Source organism: Meleagris gallopavo, chromosome 2 (genome assembly GCF_905368555.1).
Source record: "Meleagris gallopavo chromosome 2, MGAL_WU_HG_1.1, whole genome shotgun sequence".
In the NCBI taxonomy this organism is placed as follows: Eukaryota; Metazoa; Chordata; class Aves; order Galliformes; family Phasianidae; genus Meleagris; species Meleagris gallopavo.
In genome coordinates, this window is record NC_139405.1 from 63,107,864 (window position 1) to 63,120,301 (window position 12,438).

General features: G+C 35.5%; 2 protein-coding genes across 2 annotated transcripts in view; one reads left to right on the plus strand and one right to left on the minus strand.

Moving 5' to 3' along the window:
• The window catches only part of NT5DC1 (5'-nucleotidase domain containing 1), a 126,050-nt gene that overhangs the window by 62,583 nt on the left and 51,029 nt on the right, over nt 1–12,438 (minus strand). The window lies entirely within an intron of this gene.
• Nucleotides 7,752–12,438, plus strand: part of COL10A1 (collagen type X alpha 1 chain) — a 38,501-nt gene continuing 33,814 nt past the window's right edge. The window contains exon 1 of the mRNA XM_085217439.1: nt 7,752–8,109. The gene's annotated coding sequence lies outside the window, so the exon portion shown is untranslated. The remainder of the gene's footprint in view (nt 8,110–12,438) is intronic.

Consider the following 12,438-nt stretch of genomic DNA (forward strand, 5'->3'; position numbering starts at 1 on the left):
AACAAAGCTTTTTCTCATGCATCTTTTTCTCCGATAAATAACTTTGTGGTTATAGTTTACAACGAGCAAGACTCCATCACAAGATTGGTTTGTAAAGTCTATAGAAGAGAGACATTTTAAGGGCTTGAGAGTACATTTGAAAGAAAGAATTAAAGTTCTAATTTCATAATGCCACAAAGCTTTTTCTCCCTCCTGGTGAGAGGCAGAGCGGCCACTGTAATGAGGGAGTTTGTACTTCACCTAACCTTACTGGGTAAACTTATTAGATGTTGGATCACTTCACTTGCCCTTTTCAAAGCCTACAGAAGAGACTGCCTGGCACCTAAACATGAGACTGAGCTCCAGCAGTGCTGTCACTGCTCCCTGCCCAAACAGCCCTTTCCAGCAGTCCTGCATACCACACAGGTTTTGCAGTTCAACTGTCAGTCTCTCAGAGACCACTAAATACTTGGCAGTCCAACAGGTTTAAGATCTTTCCTGCTTGGTTTTGCTCAAGGCTCTATACAGCAAATAGATGGTGTAAAAGGTAGAGGAGAATTAAAGGATTTCAGCAGTGGCATTCATTTGCTGGGTTTCTATTTCTCCCGTTCCCCATGCAGCTAGATGGCCACTGTTTGTTTTTCTCTGAAATACACATTAATGTTACATATTGGCTTCTATGCTGGAAAGAGGATACATGCTATATCCCCTGTGACAGGACATACCTCACACTGTGTCCAAATTTACCAGCAACATAGCTCAGTTCATCTTCTAAAGACTGGTCAGGCTACCATTACCATCGTGCGTGTTGAAGTAGTTATCTCATTTGATGACCTATTTTCTTAAAATTATTCTTATAATTCTGCAAAATAGTACAAGAACAGGTATCTTTTTTTTTTTCTTTTGAATTTTGTCAGTATTGACATTTATCTTATATTTATCTGTTTTAAAGAAAAAATATTTGAAACTATATATTTCAGCCTACTTCTGATTTATTTATTTATTAAGAAGTTTGTCTCTTTGCCTTAATGTTCAATAACTTTTATAATGTAGTTGGCATAGCACAGAGGAATATAAATATCTCAGACTCAGATCCCATATCAGAGTTACATGACACATTCTACCAATATTCTTTCATTTTTAACCCTGTTATGAGGTTGTGCTTCACCAAGTATACATCTAGTTTTGAAGAACTTAACAAATTTGACTGAAAGAAATTCAATCCAGCTTTATATTAGCAAACAAGATTTATTTAGCAAGCAAGTTTATATTTAGTAAATCTCTGCTTTGGGCTTGTAAAGCAGTTTTAATAACTTAGAAATATGTAAGCAAAAAAAAAAAGTACCTTGAAGTACCTATTTGATATAAAAATATATATAACTAACATTTAGTATTTTAGGAGGGGAAACGCTTATATTGTGTAGCTTTTCCAAATTGATTTTCCTTATTTATTAATACTAAGACTGAAGCAGGTCCAAGTGGTCACAATAACACAGGTGCTAACTCTGTAGAGGGAATATCACAGAAAGTTAATTGCTCATGCGTAGCTACCAACCAACAGCTTCTGCTTAGGCTAGTAATTAGCAAACTGAAGAGCACCAAATGCACTCAAATATTCATATTAAAAAATTCCAAGCAAATGACCTTTTAAGATTTCACTCTTCCCAAGAAATCCTGAAACAATTGATTACTGAACTTACCCAAGGAGGACATAATTTTTTTTCCTCAGTTCATGAGGTCAGGAATAAGTTGTTGGCAATCAAACAGACTTTTTATTATTGCTCTGTGGGATCCAGTAAGTATTTTTTTCTTGAATGGTTTTCTTTTCCAGAACTGGGAAGTATTGGTTTCCTTCTCTCCCTGCTAATGACTAAGGTGCAGTGATTTTACTAAGTTGGTCAGAGGCAGGGAGACAAGAACAACGTGTGATGCCTTCTGCAGAGATTCTTTTTCTCTAGGCAATTTAAATGCAGCATGAAAACAACTCCTGTCCAGGTCATCTTTAATAGGAAGGAGGATTCTAACCAGGGATTGTGGCTACCCTCAAGATTTCATTTAAATATCTTGTGAGCACAAATATAAAACTCCATTAACAGCTTGCTATATTTTAGCCTTCGAAACCAAAGACCAAGTGTGCTTTGTAACACTATTTTTCCCAGAAATTAGAACAATATTCGCTCAGTCAGAAAATTGAAAAATGAATGCAGTTGCAATACAATCACATTTGTCTTCTTAATATCTTCACCAGGTGATTTCTCTCTTCTAGCATCCATCTCTTCTCTTAATGATTAGCTTATTCCTTAGAATAAGGTGATAGACTCACTAAAGTGCAATAGGATAAAACCTAAGCTCCACAGACAGTTACATCAGATTTGTGCTTTAGCACATCATCTCTATGCACTATGTCAATTATGGGAATGATGTTTCACGTTTCCCAGTGCACACTACAACAAGTTATGACTTTGTGCTGGTTTTATTCTAGAGACAGATCAAATATCTGATCCTTTAAAAAGTTTGAGTGTCAGAGTCTTTGAAGAAAGTCAGCCAGGACAAAGTTAACATGATGGTACTTCTGGAAACAAATTTTATCAGCACAGTGAATTTACTTGGCACCAGTGCTTTATGTCATGTGAAGCTCTGGATCAGGCATTAGGAGTGTTAAGCCAGTTTCAGTTCACCGCTGAACCTAAGAGCACACACTTAGGTTCAATATTCAAAAGAAAGTGCTTGAAGATGTTCAGACAATAAGGATTTTTCCAAAATGTACCCTTTACTGTTGTATATAATTACACCAGTTTTGTAACAGCTATGCTGATTTCTAATTGGTAAAAAGTACAGTGAAAAAAGACTCAGTGAAAGCTTTGCTTTCTTTGGACTCCCATATCAATTAACTTAGTCTGCTACAGAAACATTTGCAGGTGCAAGAAGAATGCTGGCAAAATCCTAAAAATACATGAGAATACAGAGAAAAGTAGTGCTGGGGGCTCCTGTCTTCCTGCCAGTTCTTCCAAAGCAGATTTCTATTGCCTTCATCACTGTGTAATGAAGAAGAGTAAAAAGGTCCCAATGCAGTCAGTGCCAATACTGATGAGCTCCTTCTGCGACAAGTCCTACACAAAAGCATTCCCGTGAGAAGCACATGCAATCTCAGCTAGGTGACACTGCAATTGTGTGGTAAACAGTGAAAATGATAAGTTTCTCTCTAGGACATGGAAATTTTCCATCTCAGCGAGAAGGGGAGAGTACTATTCTTTTGGTAAAAATATAGCCTTGTGCAAGAATGGTCATTAAGGATGTCAGTCACCCCATCTAACTTCAGAGGTTGACAATCTCTAAATCTGTTTGGGATGGCAAGGCTTCTTTTACAGTTGATGAAGACTGATGGGTGTTTCTAGTTCGCTGTTCCTCCCATCTCAGTGTACACAGATGTCTAAAATAGATCATATGAGTCACATACTACAAATGCTTGTTTCTTCCCTTTACTTAAAAAAGGAATCTAGACAACAGATGCCTAATTGTCAATGTCCAGTGAAGAACCACACAAAACTCTGTCTGGTCAGATGAGATTTGCTAAGCTGTGCAAATTAAACACATACATTTTTAAACGGAAAACAGTAAAAAATGGTTAGGAAAGAATGAACTGGATTAATGAATACCAAAAGATGAAAGACATAAAACTGAATACAATCTCCTTTTCCATTCTCTTCTTGTTTCATTCATTAAAGATTAATTTTTGAGTATGTAGGAAAAAACGACACCGTAAAATCTCAACCATCTTCTGAAAATATCCAGAATTTGAGAAATAAGATACCTTATTTTAAATAGGAACTGTGGGAGAGGTCACATAGGTAATAACACGTTTCTCTTTCACTCAATTATCTGGCTTAATAAGCTGGTAACGTGGACATTTTCCAAAAGAATCTCACAGTGATCTCTGATTGTCAAGGAGAGCCTTTCTGCATTCAGCATATAGCACAGAGAATTCCTGATTATGACAGTAACAGCCTCCTTTGGTGTTTGCAAAGAAGAATATTGACCCTTATTTTATTAGCAACTTTCCAAAACCTCACTGACTAAACATTTGAATTGACTAGCTAAATAATCCTCTTACTCTCCACTTAATACAATAAACAAACAAACAAATGGAATTCCCTAAACTGTAGCCAGGTGTATTGACAGAAAGATGTTTTGATTTAATATGAAAATATTCAGTTGTGACATTCTTTGCGTCCCCGTATTCTTCAAGGTGTATTTCAAAATATTAGTCCTGTCAGGCAACAAAATTGCTAAGGAGACCAACAAGTTTGCAGAGGACTCCTGAATTTCTTTATTTCAAATGTTCACATACTAATTGGAACTTGCATCTCAATGAAGGAGAATTCCTTTCATACGAAGTCTCCAGATCCAAACAGACAAATAATTATATCTGAAGAAGTAGGAAAGAAGTAAAAATACCACAGCACAAATTAACATGTGGTCCCCAAAGTAAATGAAACCCTTTGGGAAAGACAAGGGTCTCAAGATAAGAACATATCCGTAGTCATAGACAAGGCATAAGCAAAGCTTAAACATACTAACAAACTCGAGTTTACTTACAAGTCTACTTTCATCTCAGAACTCTGAGAAACAGCCATCTCATAACAGATAGATTGTTAGAACACAAAATAAGTTAAAATCGTAACAAGATTTGTGCCCACATCAGAGAATAAAAAATGACTCCGAACTCTTATTTTTATCACACCTCAGCTTTTGTATTTAGTTTAAGATAAAATTTTAAGGAAAGAATAAGTAGCAGCTTAGAGGTAAACAAACAATAGAATAAAATGTAGAATAGCTTCGGTGAAGGTCAGACTAGCCTGATTTTTTCCTTTGATAGGATACCTTATTTTCCAGACAAAAGAACTGCACAGGGAGATTAGATTTTATCTGAACTTCAGTAGAACACTTGATAAGGTGTCACAACAGAGATTATTAGGAAGACTGGAGAGAAAAAAGATTAGAAAAAGAGCCCAAGGATGCTAACTAAAGTTACTGTTGCAGAGGAAATAACTATGAACTGTTCTGAATGGTAGGCTGAAAACAAATTACTCCAACAGTTTTCCTCAGAGATTAGTCTTGGTATTCATCCTGTTAATGATTTTAACTTCATGATTTCACCTCTAAAACAGAAATTAATGCAAGAAGATGAATAAAAAAGACAGGTTTTGCCAACATAAAGGAGAAAGAATACCATATGAAGGCAAAAATTGACTGAAACAGTAACATGTAGGTATAAAACAGAATAAAGTACAGGATCCTGCAGATAAAATGGGATTCACCTCATGCAGCCCATCTAAAAAACTTGGTATCTTCATAGCTGTTGAGATTCAGTCTATACAATAGAAAGATGTGAGGATGTGTTAGGGTAGCATGGACAGCATGTCAAATGATCAACTAGGCAGTAGGTGATTCTCAACCTCTATTTAGAGAGATCTCACCTGGAAAATTACATCCGGGTCTGGGATGCCCTATAAAAGTGGTATGGGCCTGTTTGAGTAGGCCCAGAGGAGGACTATGAAAATTATCAGAGGATTGGAATGCCTCTATGAAGAAAGGTTAAAAGAGTTGGAGTTGTTTATCCCAAAGAAGATAAGGCCCTGTAAGATTGTGCTTACAAAAAAGACAGAAAAAGATATTTTAGCAGGCCCTATAATTATGGGTTTAAACTGAAAAAAAGTTAGATTTAGATTGGATACAAAGAAGGAACTTTTTATGATGAGGTTGATGAAGCACTGGAACAGGCTGTTCTGAGATGGTGTGGATGCCCCATCCTCAGGGGTGATCAAGGTCAGGCTTTGGGCAACTTTGTGTCTAGTGGAAGGTAACCCGGCTCATCGTCTTTAAGGGTTCATTCCAACCCAAGTCATTCCATGATTTGATGTAAATAGCTTTGCAAAAAAAAAAACATTGCAAGACCAAGAATTATATGAATGTCACCAGATGTCCCTGCAAGGGAGAAGGCTTTTTAAATTTGCATCATTGAAATGAATTACAAGTAGAGTAACATAAAATGATTTGGAAACTCAAAATGATGATTTCAGCATGTATGTAGATTTATTGTTTGCAAGGAATAGTATTTTTCTAGAACTGTAGGACAGGTTTTTTCTAGGTTTTGTAACTTCAGCACTCAAAAAACTCAGTGAGCTTTTTTAAAAAAAACGTAATCAGTTTAAGTGTTTTATGTTTCAGTAACAATTTAAAGTACATGCTTCTGAAATTTGCATTATGGATTTAGGCAATTATGTTCTCCCAAGGTTCCATCTTTCCTGTGACTCTTCAATTCCCACACAGAAATTCTGTGCCTGCTGGATTAATTCATTATTCCCGTGCAGAAACTCAACACACCCTTCTTCAAGTCTCCTTAGTCTGAGCAGAACCTTGACTGCAATTCCTTCCCCCCAGCAGAAAAGCAGCATCAGGCCACATCCATAGCTGAGAGGCTCAGTTCTCAGTTACCTTGGTAATCTAGAGAAGAAAATCCCAGAAATTATCAGTCTTGAAGAGCACAGGGAGGGGGGAATTTGCAAAGAAACAAACATGGGAATGTAAGACCATGGAAATATCAAAGGGAGGTAAAAAAGAAAGGATCAACCGCAGAACTATGATTTATTCCATCTTGGTGCCATCCAAATTAACTACTCAGAAGAAGCATGTGAAAAGTCAAGGAAACTGCATTCAAATATAATAAATGAATTCATCTCATATCTGGAATTCCATGACCCAGGGTGGGACCTTGCACATGGTCTTGTTGAGCTTCTCATGTTGGTCCTGGTCCTTTCGGGTGGCATTTGTTCTTTCTATTGTATCAAGTGCATCACTAAGCTTGGTGTCATCAGCAAACTTGCTGAGGATACACTCAATCCCATTGTCTAGGTCACTGAGAAAGATGCTAAAGAACACTGTAACTCTACTATAACTACAAGATGTGTAAAAGACACTCCAGAGACTGTAGATAAAACTAATACATCACAGAACAAAACAGTGATTGCAAAAGAATAAACTGTTTCAACCAAGGGATATGATGATAATTTACACCACCCACCCTCATCTTCAAGATTTAATTTTCTAATCTTTTTCTTTCTTCTAGGGCTGTCATAGAGATTGAAAATAATCCAAAAATCAAAGTTTCCCTCCACTTATAGATGAGAAGTTTGTGCTGGATGTAAGCATCATATAAGAGATGTTTTGTTAATAAGATTAAAAAAAAAACAAGAAAACGAGATGAAATTGGAATTCTATGATGCATAGGCATGAAAGAAGCATTTAAAAGATGAAATACTCAAATAATCTAAATAAGACACTTGAATAGATTCAGGAGTGGTAACAGAAAGAAGAAAAGATCTTAATTTGAGAATATTCCTTTGGATTCCTGACAAAACACTAATTCTTTGGATTTATGTATAATTCCTTACTTAACAGGGAAAAACAATCATAGATGTTATATCTTGCTTTTAAGTGTGGAAGATATTCAAGAATTGGAAAAATAGGTAACAGGCATGAAAGTATTTGTAAGCTTATAGCCCCATTTTGAAATCTGAGTTTTGTTACAGCAATACGAATAGAGTAACATACATGGAAAATGCCCTTTTTGTCCTAAGAAGCATTTTTTTTTTTAAATACAGAACATATCCGATGTTTTGTTTTTATACTTTCTAAGAAGCCTATGACATTGAAAAGACATACCAAATAAATTTCATGCTCCTCTAATACAAATAAGCAAGAAACCAGGGGTTAAGCAAGCAAGAATCTGCAGTCCCCTTCCACCTCTCATATAGAGCCGTTCTCTTCTGGAAAACAAAAAATTACTCCCTCCTGGAACTGAATCAGAAGGCAGATCTGTCATTCAGTAGCCAGCATATGATTCAACTCAGCTTTTCAAAAAGTGAAAAAGACCAAAAGCCATCAAAAAAAGCTTTTTGAACAAAGAAAGCTGCATCATTTTAACTCTTCTGAAATGCCTGCTGAGCACTCCTGTGAATCATGCCTGCTGCAAGAGGAGCACCTCTGAGTTAAGAAGGCAGTTGACTTTCAGTGACAGCTGGCAAGCAGACACTCCCTCTACCAAAGGGACAGCCTTCATTCAACTGGAAGGTAGGAAAACATGCATTCCTGTAGATAGACTGTAAAGATATTTCCATGATTAAAATATGTAGCAATTACAACCCTCCATTAGCAATATTGTTTTTAAAGGGGGTAATCCAACATAGTACTTTCTAAAGATAAATATATTTAAGCACATAAAACAAGATGCTTTATAAAATATGCTCCTTGATCAGATTTTATGCTTATACTAGCATATATTGAAAAGACTGAGTAATAAACATTACTGCAACTTGGAAAAAGACATTCCATTCAAGTCTCAGGAAATGATACAAAATGTTAAAATAGCACTAAGTATTCCACTCATATTAAATTCAATGCTGGAAATGCAGAATGATTTAGCTATGCCTTCAAATGCTTTTAATATTCCTTCACATAATGTATACAATCAGAAAACCACTTCTGCGGTAATTAGCTAATTTCCAAAATTTAAATATTAATATTTAAATAGGAAGTTTTGTCCTAGTTGTTAAGTCCATTCAATGAAGTATTACCTGTCTCCCAACTGAATCATAAATTAAATTTCTATTCTTGGTCTATATAAATTTATATTTCTTGGTCACTTAGAAGGTTGGCAACAATGAATATTTTCTGTGTGTTTAAAAGTCTTGTTTAAAATATTTCAGAACAACCAAGTAACACAATAGCAGTTGGCAAAACTGTTTGAGCTTAATAAAAATGTGTATTGCACAAACGTTGAAAAATTAGGTTGAGAGCAATTTTCTTTCATCTGTTTTGATGGTTCCTTTAATGACTTAAATATTTCAGAAATGCAGCTACATAAAAAATCTAAGAACAGGATTACAAAAATGACTGTCTTCTGGACACAGCATTACAATTGAGGCTGCTGCATTGAAAACTGTATTTTTTTATTTTTTTTACTTTGAATTAAGAGCTGCATACCAGTTTTCTTTTCTTTTTTCTTTTCTTTTTCTTTCCTTTTCTTCTCATGGTCTAAGATTTCCTCTAAATTGATTTGGCTATTTTTAGCCCAAAAAAGGAGATAACTTTTTTTTTGTGCTTCATATATATATACATATATATATATAATTATTATTATTTTAAACAGTCTATGAAAATTTAGTAGTTTTTAATGTATAAACTGTACTTGATAAGTCCTATTTTGAACTTCACTAACTGAAATATTGGCTCCATTAAACTAAAAAATATTTAATATTTGAAGGCTATCTTGTGAATGGACAAAAATGAACTGTCACTGCAGATTCCAGATGACCCTCATCACACCAACTGCTACTGCTTCAGTCAGTGAATGCAGACAAATCTGTAATGTTTTCAAGTCAATCTCGAAGAAAAAATTGAAAAACAGTTTTTATTGGAGTGTTTTCATGCTATATGTTTCTACAAGAGAGCCCAAGATTGGCTTAGGAAGGCACCAGCACTTTTTCTATTACCTTATCTTTACATCATGTCTTCAGCTCACATTGTAAAATGTAAACATGGGTTCACTTTTGCCAACATGCTGCCTTCATACTTGAAGTTATGCACAGTGATGATTTAAAAGAATAGACCATTCAAAATCATCAAGAGTACTTCACACCTAATAGCGCATAGACAAAAATATTATTATTTTATTATACTACCTTACATTATTATTTTTTAATATCATGTTATACCTCTAGTGTATTTCACCTAAATGGTTTCATCTACCAGGTCCCTTTGTGTTGTTTTTTTTTTCTCCTTTTCGCAGCTTCTTGACTTCAACAGTTTCCTGGGGCAATTAGTTCTACAAGGTCATTGTGTTGCATAGGAAACCATGCCTCTAAATTTCTCCCTCCATCTTCCACATATCACAGGAATTGGACAGGAAGGAATCTCCTAATAAAAATGGATGTGCCAAAAATTCCTTTTTGATACAGCATGCAGCCTTCCTAAAATTAAAGACTTAAGACTCAGTGGTTGGTAGAAGTTCAGCATGGCTTGCCATGCAAATCAATTATTTTGTCTTCTAAAAGCAGCTTGGAGATAGAAAAATATGCATTTTAAAAATCTTCGCCAAAATGTTGTATGAATCAAAGTAGAATACCCTTAAGAATTTCAGATAAAGGAAAAGAGAAATGTACCAAATAACACTGTTTCACCTGAACACAGCTATTGCTGATTGAGCTTCAGTTTCTCCTAATAGACAATTACTGACTGTAATTTGGAAAGATACAACATATCTTCCATTTGCAGCCTAAAAGAACTCCAAATTGTATGAATGCACGTACCAGTTAAACCTTATGTTTTTCTACCTTTCTATTCTGCCACAGCTTATTTGCTATTCAGTGCCACTTCAGTCTATTATCCAAAGATGTAATTACTGATGTTAAGATATTTAAGGGGTAGATTGACAAAATAGAACATACCTTATAAAGATCTTAATTTAATAATCACCAATTAAAATACTTGCATGAAATATGGTTTATCTTTGAAGACGTTTTTTACAAAACGACGTTTTTTCATTACAGCAACTGTTATTCAGTGTGCATATATTTTTCCAGGTTCCAGAACACCTTGTTACATTTTGGTAATTCCCTCTCTACTTCTATAGTTAGTAAACTGAAGAGAGTCATCTGCTTCCTTCTGAGCTTGAGGCCAACTGGCACAGACTGTTCATAGTCATACTAGTAAATACTAAAAAATAAAAATGCTAAAATTCTCCATACAAATGCCTGCTGGGAAAATTTGCTATCCTAACAAATTCCTCAACTCCCTAAGTGAGCTTGAGTTTTCTAAGATATCATGGCCATCTGTTTGAACCAAAAGGATGATAAAGACAGAATAAGCTACAAAGTAGACAATAGACTTCTGAGGGCCTTGGCAGAGGTTAATTTACTAATACAGGCATAACCTACAGTTACTGTATCAATGACTTTTGAAAAGTGTCAATCCATTTGCAGATCACCTACAGCATAAAGGAGTTAGCAATATCAAACTAATTCTGCTGCTTTACTGAAATTAGTATCAATAGCTCACGAGCACGTTATGCTCTGCTCTGGACTGCCTGATGTGATAAGCAAATCTTGCACTGCAGACAGCCTAAATCACAGAATCATAGGATCACCTCTCCTTGTTGCGTCCATGTCAGAAATTATCTTCCACACACTGCAGGAACCTCCTTGACTGTGCGTTCCTGACAGTGCTGCTTTTCAAGCAAATAATAGGGTGACTGAAATCCCCTATGAGAACCAGTGCCTGTGATCATGAGGCTACTTCCAGATGTCTGCAGAAGGCTTCAACTTTCTCCTCCTGATCAGGCAGCCTGTAGTTAATACCTATACTACTGCCACACATATAAGATTGTCTCTTAAATCTCACATATAAGCTCTCCACTTGTTTAACATTCATCCCTAGAGAGAGCTTCATACATTCCAGTCATTCTCTCACAGAAAGAGCAAGTCCAACACCTTGCCTTGGTGGTCTGTCTTACCTAAAAAGTACACAGCCATCCATCACAGCACAAACTTTCACTGAGCTCAAGTCAGAGTAACTCTGACAGCAAAGAAATATATTCTTGGTTCCTTCAGTACCAGAATTGCTTTTCAACTTCTTTTCAAGCTCAGTGATTTTCTGCAAACATATCAAAGATTATAGATTACCAGCCTTTTCCCCATTATGACCATTTTCCAGTGGACTCAACCTGATCTTTCAGTTATGAATCATATGTCAACACCTCATGCCCAATTCTTACAAGACAGTAGATTACTTAATACCAATCACACCAGTGGTCCCAAGTGCTTAATTTTCAATTTTACTACTTTCTAAGAAATAGCATTAGAACTATTTATGCTAGTAGTATTAGAGCTAAATGACTTTTCATTTTCTGAAGCAAGTTCAAAGCAGAAATGTATTTCATAATTCTGCCCCAACATTATTAAAGATTTGATATGTTTGTCTTCTTCTGCCAAATTTAAAGAAGATTAAGGACTGAACTCATTGCTAATTATTTGGGGGATGAGAGAAAGTCTAGTTGCTTACTAAGCCGATTAGGGTAAGTCATTCAGACTCACTGCTTTCCCCACTGACTTATCAGCAATTTTTCTTCAATTTTTAATACTCTGAAAGTACTCATTTTCTTATTCTCCCCATCACTTGCAACAGTTTAATTATTCTTCTCCAAAATTCCAATTTTCATTTGAAAAGTCTACTTTTATGTTCATTCACAACACAAATCAGAGAAAGGTTACTTGTGAACCTTTTTATAAGTACTCTCTCTCTTAAATGACAAAGCTTCATTTTAAGCATTCCTTCTTTTACAGCACTTTTTGAGTGCCTTGATTGTAGAGGTATGAGAAATTACATCACTGAAAAATCAGTTGG